The sequence below is a fragment of the Leptonychotes weddellii genome, chromosome 2 (genome assembly GCF_054177405.1).
Source record: "Leptonychotes weddellii isolate Sample4059 chromosome 2, ASM5417740v2, whole genome shotgun sequence".
NCBI classification, from domain to species: Eukaryota; Metazoa; Chordata; class Mammalia; order Carnivora; family Phocidae; genus Leptonychotes; species Leptonychotes weddellii.
The window spans coordinates 176,647,743-176,658,770 of record NC_138370.1 but is presented as its reverse complement, the minus strand read 5'-3'; the positions used below and the strand labels follow the sequence as shown (position 1 = coordinate 176,658,770).

At 40.7% G+C, this 11,028-nt stretch overlaps 1 protein-coding gene across 18 annotated transcripts in view; it reads left to right on the top strand.

Annotated features, from left to right (window-relative positions):
• Window positions 1-11,028, top strand: part of GRK4 (G protein-coupled receptor kinase 4) — an 81,793-nt gene that overhangs the window by 7,239 nt on the left and 63,526 nt on the right. For 9 of the 18 annotated variants that reach the window (XM_081812731.1, XM_081812740.1, XM_081812739.1 and 6 more), the window contains exon 2: window positions 9,336-9,603. The exons of 7 other annotated variants lie outside the window; for them this stretch is intronic. The gene's annotated coding sequence lies outside the window, so the exon portion shown is untranslated. Of the gene's footprint in view, window positions 1-9,335; window positions 9,604-10,421; window positions 10,454-11,028 lie in introns of all 18 variants that reach the window. 2 more of the 18 variants (XM_081812732.1, XM_081812735.1) reach the window with 1 other exon arrangement.

Genomic DNA, 11,028 nt, shown 5'->3' with positions numbered 1-11,028 from the left:
ATTTATTTATTTATTTACTTACTTACTTATACAGAGAGAGACAGAGAGAGGGAACACAAGCAGGGGGAGTGGGAGAGGGAGAAGCAAGCTTCATGCTGAGCAGTGAGCCCGATGTGGGGCTCAATTCCAGGACCCTGGGATCATGACCTGAGCTGAAGGCAGACGCTTAACGACTGAGCCACCCAGGCGCCCCTGGACTGGGTGGTTTTTTTTTTTTTTTAGATTTTATTTATTTTTTTGACAGAGAGAGATATAGCGAGAGCAGGAACACAAGCAGGGGGAGCGGTTCAGGGAGAAGCAGGCTTCCCGCAGAGCAGGGAGCCCGATGTGGGACTCGATCCCAGGACCCTGGGATCATGACCTGAGCCGAAGGCAGACGCTTAACGACTGAGCCACCCAGGCGCCCTGGACTGGGTGTTTTAAAGAACAGAAATGCTTGGGTTTTTTTTGTTTTTGTTTTGTTTTGTTTTGTTTTTACAGTTCTGAAGGCTAGGAATCCAAGGTCAAAGTACCACCATGGTTGATTTCTGGTGAGGACTCTCTTCCTGGGTTGTATAAGACTGCCTTCTCCCTGTGTCCTCCCATAGCCTTTCCTCTGTGTTTATGCTGAGAAACAGAGATTTTCTGGTGACTCCTCCTCTTATGAGTACACCTGTCAGATTAGAGCCCTAGCTGGCTGACCTCATTTAACCTTAGTTACCTCCCTGAAGGCCCTATCTCCAACTATAGTTACATTGGGGGTTAGGGCTTTAGCATGGAATTTGGGGGTGAGGGTGGGGTGGTGGGATACAAATCAGTCTATATAACACTGTTTTAATTTGCATTTTCCTAATTACCAGGGAGACTGAACGTCTTTTCATAATGAGGGTGATTCATCTTTCCTCTTTGTGAATTGCTTGCCATATCTTCTGCACAATGAGGGCAGAGTATCTTATTGATTTATAGCAGTTTTTTATGTAATATGGATACTAAGTATACATTGCACAGATCTCCCATTCTCCCACTTGCTGTATTTAGTTTTCCTATTGCTGTTGTAACAAGCTACCACAAACTAAATGGCTTAAAATAACACAGATTGTTATGTTACAGTTCTGGAGGTCAGAAGTCTGAAATGGGTCTGGGTAAGCTAAAATCAAGATGTCACTGGGGTGCCTGGGTGGTTCAGTCATTAAGCATCTGCCTTCAGCTCAGGTCATGATCCCAGGGTCCTGGGATCGAGTCCCACATCGGGCTCCCTGCTCAGCTGGAAGCCTGCTTCTCCCTCTCCCACTCCCCTGCTTGTGTTCCCTCTCTCACTGTCTCTGTCAAATAAATAAATAAAATCTTAAAAAAAAAAAAAAAGATGTCAGAAGGGCTGTGTTCCTTTCTGGAGCTTCTAGGGAGAATGTTACCAGACAAAGAACGGGTTCTGAACTCAGGTTTGTCTGCTTGCTGCTCAAAAATCAGTACTCTAGAGACAAGTGACAGTGAGAAAGGAGAGTTGCTTTAGTCAGGAAGCCGGCAACCTGGAAGGCAAATGGACAGACGTCTCAAAGACCATTTTCCCTGTCCAGGCCAAGCTGGAGGGTTTTAGAGGGGAAGGCATGGGAGAAAGGAGGGGGCTACGTGCAAGAGAAGCAGGCGCTCAGGTGGTGAGCCCAGTGTCAGCGGGACCCTGAACACACTCGCTGGCATCAGGGGCAGCTGTGTTTGAATGTGGTCAGGCCTCGTCTTCTGGGAAAGTTTGGTCCTTTACTCCTGAAGGCTAGTGGTCTGCAAATCTTAAGGGGTTGGTTCTGCTACAGACCAAGGAGTTAGGTCAGCAAGCCAAGAGTGAGTAAGCTTGAAGCGAGTTCGCCCTTCAGACCAGTTGGAGTGCTATTACAAATTCATTTTGGAGGTTCTATGGGGGAATCCATTTTCTGGCCCTTTCTGGCTTCTGGAGGTCGCCTGCATTCCTTGGCAATATCAAGTGTTAGCGAAGACATGGAGCAGCTGCAGCTAGAACTCTCACACATTGCTTGTTGGAGTGCACAACTGGAGAACCTGACAGTTTCTGATAAACACACACCTACCCTATGACCCAGTGATTCTCCTTCCAGATATACCCAGTTCAGCGTGCACATGTTCCACATAACGTCTCGTTCGAGAATGTTTACAGTGGCTTTATTCATAATAGTGTCAGACTGGAAACAACCCAAACGTTCCTCAATGAGAGGATGGATAAAGAAATACTGGTGCGTGTAATGCTAGGCAGCAGTAAAAAGAAAGAGCTCCTGATGCACGCAAGAGCATGGACGAGTCTCAGGAGCTCCTGATGCATGCAAGAGCATGGACGAGTCTCAGGAGCATTATGTCAAGGAAAAAATCAGAAGAGTGAGCAATCCTCTGTGATTCCAGTGATATGAAGTGAAATTAATCCATGATAATACAAATTGGAATGGTAATTGCCTTGAAGAAGGGAGGGATTGACACCAAAGAGGCAGGAAGGAACTTTCTGGGGTGATGATAATGTAATAGTATTGGGGCACCTGGGTGGCTCAGTAGGTTAAGTGTCTGCCTTCAGTTCAGGTCATGATCTCAGGGTCCTGGGATCAAGCCCCACATCGGGCTCTCTGCTTAGCAGGGAGTCTGTATCTCCCTCTTACTCTCCCTCTGTGCTCTCTCTCTCAAATAAATAAAATCTTTTTAAAATATTAAAAAAAAAAAGTGTATTGATTGATTCAGCTGGTAATTATGTGGGTGTATATACATTTGCAACATTTCACTGAGTGATAATAAGATTGGTGAATATTATTGTGAAAATTGTGTCTGTTGAAAGTATTTTTTAAGGAAAAAAATTTTATAAGATAGGGCCTCTTTATTCCTTAAAGATTTGGTAAACCTTGCCCATGAAACTGCCTGAGCCTGGAGTCTCCCCCTGCCCCCACCTTGACCCTCCTGACTTGGAAGCAGGGATAGGGATGGTTTCTTTTTATTACCAATTTAGTTTAATACTTACTGTGATATTCAGGACTGTTTCTTCTTGAGTTAGTTTTGGTAATTTATGTTTTCTGAGAAAATTATTTTCATCTAAGCTTTCAAATTTATTTGGCATAAATGTTATTTGTAACACTTTCTATTTTTACAACTGCAACTGTGATCTTTTTAATTTAGAATATTATTTGTATGGGTCTTTTATTTTTGTTAGGCTTGCAAAAGATTTTTGTTAATCTTTTCAATGAACCAGTCTTTGGTTTCATATGCTCTTCTCTATTATGTTTGCCTTCTGTTTTACTAATTACTGCTTGTATTGTGTTCTTTATTTTGATTTGCCTCTAGCTACTCAAGTTGAATGCTTAACCCATACTTTTTAAACTTTGTTTTAAAATAAATAAATTTAAGACTCTAACTTTTAAGTATTGGGTTAACAGCAGCCTACAAGTTTCTTCATGTGGTTTTTTTCATTTCAGTTATGTTTAATGATTATCATTGTGATTTCTTTGTTAAGCCTTGATTATTTGAGTGTGATTTTTAAGAAATTGTAAACTCATGGCACCTTTTTAAATGATCTTTTTTATTGTTGGTGATTTAATTATATATGATCAGAGGACATGGTCTTCACGATATCAGTATTTTGGTATTTGTTGAAATATACTTTGTAAGCTGGTACATAGTCAATTTTTATAAATGTTTAACTGTTCTTAAGAAGAGTATGTGTTTTTTATTTGCTAGGTAAGACCCTGTATGATCATCCATTAGCTCAAGCTTGCTACTGTTACTATATAAATAGCCTCTATTTTTATTGCTTTTTGTCTGCTTGATTAATCAGTTTATGATAATGTCTTGATATCTCTCACTAAGGCCGTGGATTTTTCAAATTTGTTTTCCCTGATTTGGTTGATTTTTATTTCCAAGACACTGTTAAGTATTTACTAGTTAATGATTTCAGTATCTTCTTGATGGGTTATTATTATTATTTTTTTTTATTATGTAAGGTACATCTCTGTCCCCACCAGTGCATTTGCATTTACCTTAAGTTGTATTTTCATCAGACATGTCTATTATTATGCCTGCCTTTTTTTTTTTTTTTTTTTTGCTAATTTGTGCTGTTTTCCCTACCCCAGCCTTTTGGTGTGTTTTTTGAATGCTTCAGGTGTCTCTCGTAAACAATATATAGCTGGATTTTGATGGTTTATCCAGTCTAATAATCTCATTTTTTATTATTTAAGTTTTAGTCCTTATTTACATTTTATGTGACTTTTTTGGTATGTATTTTGCTACCATTTTTTCTACATTTATTTTTTTTCTCCTTCTTTCTCTTGGCTTGATAGTCTTATATAATCATGATAGCTAACATTTGAGTATTTGAAATATATAAAGCAGGACCCTGGGATCATGACCTGAGCTGAAGGCAGACGCTCAACTGACTGAGCCACCCAGGCATCCCGACCAAGTTTTCTAGGAAACGTTCTGAAGTATTTCTTTTTTTTAAAGATTTTATTTATTTATTTGACAGAGAGAGAGACAGCGAGAGCAGGAACACAAGCAGGGGGAGTGGGAGAGGGAGAAGCAGGCTTCCCGCGGAGCAGGGAGCCCGATGTGGGACTCGATCCCAGGACCCTGGGATCATGACCTGAGCCGAAGGCAGACGCTTAACGACTGAGCCACCAAGGCGCCCCTGAAGTATTTTTTTTTTTTATTCTTATGTTAATCCCCATACATTACATCATTAGTTTTAGATGAAGTGTTCCATGATTCATTGTTTGTGCATAGCACCCAGTGCTCCATGCAGAATGTGGAAGTATTTCTTTTTACTTGTATTTCTTCTTACCTGTTAGACTTTTGGAGTAATTTGTATAATGGTAACCAACAAAGGGTTAACCCATCCTCACGTAATGATATCTAGATTCTATTACTATCATTGTGTTACTGCTGGTTTGAACAGTTATAAACCAGCCAGTTTATTAGCAACCAGTTTGGTTTGGCTTTTTCATAAAGTATATGATGGCTCTAATCTTTTTTTCTTGCTTGCTCAGTGAACCAAAAATTGGATTTAGTGACTTTATGCTAATTTGTAGGAAAATTATTTGTGCAACCAATACTCTAAAATATTTTTGGGTCACATTTTATGTAATGACTGAAATTAGGTAATAGTTAGCTTTGAAGGAAAATGGTGGCAGTGAACATAATTTTGGCTTTCTTCTTTTTTTTTTAAAGGTTTGTTTATTTTAGAGAGAGAGTGCATGAGTGGGTGTAGGGGCAGGGAGGAGGGGAGAAGCAGACCCTTCGCTGAGCAGGAAGCCCAACACTACGCGGGGCTTGAAGCGGGGGTCGATCTCAGGACCCTGAGATCATGACCTGAGCCGAAGCCAAGAGTCAGATGCTTAGACTGAGCCACCCATGTGCCTCAATTGTGACCTTATTCTGAGACACAGAAAAACACTGGGATTAGGTCTTTCTTAAGTTACTCTTCTATAGAAACATGAGGTGTTTTGTATATATGCGTGCAAAGTCATTAATATTTATGTCATGGCTATAAAGACTAATTTGCTAATAGTATTCACTATCCAATAAGCATATAATTAATTGCTATGCAAAATACAAATTAGTAGTCTCATTACAGTTTATGCTTTGATACATTTGACCTCAAAACAGAATGATCTGTATGGTTCTTCAAACTTGTTTCAGCATGTGTTGCCAGCTTGGCTTGCTTCATTTGCCATAGGACAGTCGGTGCTTCACTGAGCCCTTTATATGGCTCTCTGAGGTCATTTGTATAATATTGTGGCCTATAGTAGGTGCTCAATGAATGTTTGATGAGTTAATGAATGAGTAAAGATGGAAATGGGCACTCCGGTTATGTCTGGATCAGAAGCAGAAGTAGCCCAAAATGCAAGGAAAAGATACTTGGAAGGAAGAACAGGAAAAAGAAAGGACAGAAATGGTATTGGATTTGTGTGCTGGGGCTGTGGTAATCAAAGTACCACAAACTAAGTGTCTCAAACAACAAACATTTATTCTCTGCCAGTTTTGGAGACCAGAAGTCTGAGATCAGGATGTCGGCAGGGCTAATTCCTTCTGAGGCTGTGAGGGAGGGCCTGTTTCAGGCCTGTCTCCCAGCTTCTGGGGGTTCACTGGCATCTTTGGTGTTCCTTGGCTTGTAGGTGCACCATCCTGTTCTCTGCTTCTGTCTTCACATGATGTTGTTCCTGTGTGCCTGTGTTCAGATCCCCCCCCTTTAAAAAAAAAAGATCTTATCTATTTGAAAGAGAGAGAGAGAGTGAGCGGGGCGGGGTGGGGAGGAGCAGAGGGAGAGGGACAAGCAGACTCCGCACTGAGCTCGGGGCCTGACGTAGGGCTCGGTCCCATGAGCCTGAGATCATGACCTGAGCCGAAATCAAGTCAGACACTTAACCGACTGAGCCACCAGGTGCTCCCAGATGTCCCCCTTTTTAAGGACACTAGTCACATTGGATTAGGAGCTACCTGAATGATCTCATTTTAACTTGATTACCTCCATAAAGACCCTGTCTCCAAATAAGATCATATTCTGAAGGGTGGGGGTTAGCTGAGGGTTAGGACTCTAAAATATCTTTTTTGAGGAGGTACAAATTTAACCCATAACAAATTCAACCCATAAAATAGATAAAGGCAGCTTATAGAGGGGCACCTTCAAACCTTTGGGCCTTCAAATGCTGTGGCCCCACTTCACTGTCTACTTTTTGGGACACAATATACTGCCCTAGTGGACTGTGCCTCTTGTTTTTACTCTGCTCAGGTTTTAGGATCTGTGGAGGGTCTTCTGTGTAAATAGCCTGGGCCATGCCAACCACATTGATAAAGGCTATGGTCACATGACCAAATTTGGGTGCTCTTCCTTTTCTTGCCTGATATCTTCCCCACTGGTCTTCCTGTCTTGACATGGTATGGTGAGCGCCACTCAACTCATCTTGAGACTGCACCTGGATGGGACAGCTCAGAAAATTGGAGCTAGACTTTGCTGTGATGTGTCAATGGAGACTTTTGGAATCAAGGACAGCTTACTGAGGGGCAGGGTTGGCTGCTCCAGTTCACTAGCATGTGTGCCCCAAGCCTGCTGCTATGGAAAAAAAAAAACCTGCTATGAAGTGAATATTTGTGTCCTCTCCCAATTTAATTATTGAAGCTCTAATCACCAGTGATGGTATTTGGAGGTAGGGCCTTTGAAAGGTAATTACGGTTACATCAGGTTATAAGGGTGGGCCCTCATGATGGAATTAATGTCCTTATAAAAAGGAGAGGCACACGATCTCTGTGTTCAAGTGCATGTAGCAGGGAAAGGCCCAGGAGGACATAATGGAAGATAGCCATCTACAAACCAGGAAGGGCCCTCACCAGTCACCAAATCTGCCAGAATTTCAAGCCTCCAGAACTCTGACAAGTAAGTGTTTGTTGTTAGGTCACCCAGACTATGGTATTTTGTTATAGCAGTCCAGGGTGACAGAGATACCGGTGGAGAGGATCCCATTCGTCTCTCTCTCCTTCACCTTGTGACATTCTTCAGAGGGGGTCTTTTGTAGTGATAGTTTACTAAGGTGGTTCATGGTATGTGTGTGTGCACTGCTGTGTTTAGTGAAATGTGGGTGTTTGGAGGTACATGGTGTGTGTGCACTATTGAGTGTGTGTCATTTACTCTTTAAACAAGTATTGAGTGAATTATGTGCTGGGTTCTAAGCTCTCACCTCCACCACTTCACTAAAACCATCCTTGTCGGGATCACCACGGTCAGTTCTTAGTCCTAATGCTATTACACGTGTGGGCTGCACATGACTAGCTCATCATGGGAGTCACCTCAGTCAATATGTCCTTCTAGACCAGCACCCTCCATGGTTTTCTGCGGTTTCAGGGCTTGTCCTTCTCAGACTGCTTGATTGGTTGCCTCTTGTTTGCTAGACCTCTTCATATTGAAATGCTCCCAAGGCTCAGTTCATGGAGTCTCACTCCCTTGTGATCTTATCCAGTAACATGGTTTGAGGCAAGCTGCTATCTCTCAGATCTGCAGACTGGACCTTTCCATTGACCTGCAGCTCATTCTCCACTTGCCCACTTGACATTGCTACTTGGAAACCTCATCTGCATGTACGCACACACACACACAGAGTCAAAACTAACCCTTAACACTCACCCTGCCCCAATTTTTTCCTTCTGCATCTTAGTTAATACTCAAGCCAAAAATCTTACAGTTGACTTTTAATTCCTTATATCCCACATCCAGTCCTTGGGAAAATATTTTCAGATCTCCCTTCAAAATGCAAAGAATCTGACCTCTCACCACCTTCAGCATGGCTCAAGCCGTCAACCTCTCTCGCCTGGAAGACCACAGTTGGCTGATACTTGGTCTCAGCTTCTGCCTTTCTGACCCTACAGTCTGTTCTCAACACACCAGCCAGAGTGATCCTATTAAAATTTAAATTGAGGTGTCAGCCCTCTCCTCCAGACCCTTGTTATGGCCTCCCAGACCAAACAGAGTAAAAGGAAGAATGTTGGAATTATCAGACCAGGAATTTTTAAAAACTGTGATTAGTATCCTAAGGGCTTTAATGGAAAAAGTTAGACAACATGCAAAAAGCAGATGGATAATGTAAGCAGAGAGATGGTAATTCTAAGGAAAAATCAAAAGAAATGCTAGAGTTAAGCAGAACCAAAACAATAACAAATGAATTCCTTTGATGGCCTTATTAACTGACTGGACAGGGCTGAGGAAAGAATCTCTGGGCTTGAGGATATGACTGAGAATTTCTAAAACTGAAAAGCAAGGAGAAAAAAGACTGAAAAAAATCACAACAGAATATCCAAAAACTGTGGCACATCCATAAAAGGCATAACAGACGTGTAATGGGGATGCCAGGAGGAGCAAAAAGAGAGAAAGGAACAGATGAAATATTTGAAATAATAATACGGAGACTTTCCCCCAATTAATGTCAGACATCAAGCCACAGATGAAGCTGAGAAAACATGAAACAGGATAAATGTCAAAAGAATGACACCCAGGAGGAGCGCCTGGGTGGCTCAGTCAGTTAAGCATCTGCCTTCAGTTCAGGTCATGATCCTGGGGTCCTGGGACCAAGCCCTGCATTGGGCTCCCTGCTTGGTGGGGAGCCTGCTTCTCCCTCTCCCTCTGCCTCTTCCCCCAGCTAATGCTCACTTGCTCTCTCTCCCCGCCCTCTCTCTCAAGTAAATAAAATCTTAGGGGAAAAAAAAAAAGGAATGACATGAATATCTTCTTCAAACTTCAGGAAATCAAAGATAAAGAAAAAATCTTGAAAGAAGCCACAGATAGAAACCCTTTACCTATACAAGACCAAAGGTAAGAATTATATCTGATTTCTTCTCAGACCCCATGCAAGGAAGAAGATAGGGGAGTGAAACATACAAAGTATTGGGAGAAAAACCCACCAATCTAGAATTCTGCACCCTGTGAAATTTCCTCCAAAAGTGAGAAGAAATGAAGACTCTCAGACAAACAGAAACTGAGGGAATTTGTTGCCAGTAGATCTGCCTTGCAAGAAACGTTAAAAGAAGTTGTTCAGAGAGAAAGAAAATTATATATTCAGAAACTTGGATCTACATAAAGGAAGAGCATTGGAGAATGAATACGTGAAGGTAAAATGAAGACTTGTTTTTCTTAATCTAATAGCTGTCAGATAACAGATATATACATTCACACATATATAAAAAGGATACGCTTATGTATAAGTGAAATGAATGACAGCAATGATACAAGGGATAGGAGGGGGAATTAGGAATATTTTGTTACCTATAAGGTACTCGTACTACCTGTGAAGTGGTGTATTTGTCTTTGAAAGGGGACTTGGATTAGTTATAAATGTATATTACTATAGGGTGCCACTAAAAACAGTTTAAAAAGAAGTATAATTGATAGGCTAAGAAAAATGTGAAAATAGAATCCTGTAAAATGATCAAAACCACAAATGGCAAAAAAAGGCATGGAAGACAACAATAAGAACAAGACAAGGGCAACAAATAATAGTAAAAATATGGTAGACATTAATCCAACTACAGACATACCTTGTTTTATTGTGCTTTACAGATACTGCACATTTTACAAATTGAAAGTTTGTGGCAACCCTGTGTCAAGTCTTTTGGTGCTGTTTTTCCAACAGCATTTTTTCTCTATGTCTCCATCACATTTTGGTAATTCTTATAATATTTCAAACTTTTAAATTATTATATTGTTACAGTGATGTGTGATCAGTGATTATGACTTACTGAAAGTTCAGATGATGGTTAGCATTTTTAGCAATAAGGTATCTTAAAATTAAGGTATATACATTGTTTTTTAGGCATAATGCTATTGTGTGGTGAACAGAGTGCAGCATAGTGTAGACATAACTTTTATATGCGCTGGGAAACCACAGATTTCATTTGTATTCCTTTTTGTGACATTTGCTTTATTGCAGTGATCTGGAACTAAACCCACAATGTCTCTGAGGTATGCCTGTATTGTATATCAGTAATCACTTTAAGCATCAATGGTATTAAGTGTACCAATCAAAAGAGATTGTCAGAGTGGATAGAAAAATAAAACCCAACTACATGTTGTTGGATCTTAATGTAGGAAATCCACTTTAAATATAAAAATACACATAGATTAAAAATAAAGGGATGGAGAAAGGTATTCCATGCTGCCACCAATCAAAGGCAGTAGGCGTACCTATGTTAATTTCACACAGTTTAAACTTCAGAGCAAAGAAAGTTATCAAGGATAAAGAGGGGTATTACATAATGACAAAAGGGTCAATTGTCCAAGAATATGTAGCAGTCCTTAATGTGTATGTGCCTAACAACATATAGGCAGAATATGTAGGTCAAAAACTGATAGAACTGCAAGGAGAAATTGATGAATACACTGCACATTCTTCTCAAGGTCACATTGGAACATTCTCTAAGATGGTCCACATTCTGGGCCATAAAACACACTGTGACGAATTTAAAAGAGTAGAAATCATGTAATGTCTGCTCTCAGACCACAGTGGAATTACACTAGAAATCATAACAGAAAGACAG